Below are 2,222 nucleotides of genomic sequence, written 5' to 3'. Positions count from 1 at the left end.
AGAAGACACAGGAGGTTACAAATATTTTTTTGTATCTATGGAAGTTTGCTTTGTTACCAAGTATGTGGTCAATTTTCGAGAAGGTTCCATGAGCTGCAGAGAAGAAGGTATATTCTTTCCTATTTGGGTGGAATGTTCTAAAGATGTCTGTTAAGTCCATTTGATTCATTACCTCCATTAATTCTCTTATTTCTCTGTTAGGTGTCTGTCTGATTGACCTGTCCTTTCGTGAGAGAGGATTGTTGAAGTCTCCTACTATTAGTGTGTGCGGTTTGATGGCAGCCTTGAGTTTTAATAATGTTTCTTTTATGTATGTGGGTGCTTTTATATTAGTGGCATAGATATTCTGGATTGAGAGTTCATCCTGATGAATTGTTCCTGTTATGAGTATAAAATGTCCCTCTCCATCTCTTCTGATTGATTTAAGTTTGAAGTCAACTTTTTTAGAAATTAGTATGGCCACACCTCCTTGTTTCTTAGGTCCATTTGCTTGATAAACCTTTTCCCATCCCTTTGCTCTGAGTACGTGCCTGTCTTTGTGGTTAAGGTATGTTTCTTGTAAACAGCAGAGTATTGGATCCTGTTTTTGTATCCAATCTCTTAGCCTGTGCCTTTTTATAGGTGAGTTGAGCCCATTGACATTAAGTGATATTACTGACCAGTGGTTGTTAACTCCGGTCACTTTTTTAGTAGTAGAGTTTGTGTGTTTCCCTTCTTTGAGTTGCACTGGTGAAGAGTCTCTAGATGTCTGAGTTATTGTGGTCATTGTTGGACTCCTTGGTTTGTGATTTTCCTTCTATTACTTTCTGTAAGCCTGGATTTGTGGCTACGTATTGTTTAAATTTGATTTTATCCTGGAAATTTTTTTTTCCATTTATAGTGAATGAAAGCTTGGTTGGGTATAGTAGTCTGGGCTTACATCCATGGTCTCTTAGTTTCTGCAGTATATCTATCCAGGACCTTCTGGCCTTCATTGTTTCCATAGAGAAATCAGGTGTAAGTCTTATAGGTTTACCTTTATAAGTAACTTGGCCTTTTTCCTTTGCAGCTCTTAATATTCTTTCTTTATTCTGTATGTTTTGTGCTTTGATTTTTATATGGCGAGATGTTTTTTTTTTTTTTTTTTTTTTGGTCCAGTCTTTTTGGTGTTCTGTATGCTTCTTGAACTTTCAAAGGAATATCCTTCTTTTGGCTGGGAAAGTTTTCTTCTATAATTTTATTAAATATATTTTCTGGACCGTTGAGCTGTACTTCTTCTCCTTCTTCTATCCCAATTATTCTTAGGTTTGGTCTTTTTATTGTGTCCCAGATTTCCTGAATGTTTTGTGATGAGAATTTGTTGGCTTTGCATTGTTTTTTTTTTGTTGTTGTTTTTGTTTTTGTTTTTGTTTTTTTGATCAGTGTGTTTATTTTCTCTATGGTATCTTCAGTGTCTGAATTTTTTTCTTCTATCTCTTGTAATCTGTTGGTAATATTTGTCTCTGTATTTCCTGTTTTTTACCCAGATTTTCCATCTCCATCCTTCCCTCGGTTTGTGTTTTCTTCATTACTTTCATTTCATTCTTTATGTCTTGAACTGCTTCCCTTACCTGTTTGATTGCTTTTTCTTGTTTCTCTTGGTTTTCTTGGGTATCTTTGAGCGCTTTATTCATTTCCTCTACCTTTTTCTTTGTGATCTCTAATTGTTTATGGCAGTTTTTCACCTCCTGTTTAAGGTCTTCTATTATTTTCATATAATTCACTTTTGAGTCGATTTCTTCTAATTCTTCTAGAGTAGGGTGTACAATTCTTCTTGTTTTGGAATCCCTGGATTCTGGTGATGTCATGTTGTCTTTCAGGTTGTTGGATGAATTCTCGCCTTGGCGCCTTCCCATCTCTTCCTTCAAATGGAACCAGGAGAACCCTGTTGTCTTGGTCCAGTCTTTGCTGTGACTGACTCTCTGGTTGTAACTCTTCAGTGTAGAAGCAGGAACCGTCTGGTCCAAATGGAACTCCTCAGCACTGAAACATAGACACCTGGTAGTCCAATGACTCGTGGACAAAAGGGTGAACTTGGTGGGCAGGGCGGGGACAAGTAGAACACAGGGCACCCTGCCTCAAAAGCTGAAGTGCTCGTTCTGCCTTTTGGGGTGGGGTCCTTTAGGCCTGCCCGGTAGGCAGGCACTCACCTCTCTGGGTGGGTAGCCTCAGTGTACAAGCAGAAAACTGTTCCTGAGCAAAGG

Source organism: Microtus oregoni, unplaced genomic scaffold (genome assembly GCF_018167655.1).
Source record: "Microtus oregoni isolate MIOR12 unplaced genomic scaffold, Mior012 000067F_000, whole genome shotgun sequence".
Lineage (NCBI taxonomy): Eukaryota > Metazoa > Chordata > Mammalia > Rodentia > Cricetidae > Microtus > Microtus oregoni.
This window is presented reverse-complemented; position numbering follows the sequence as displayed.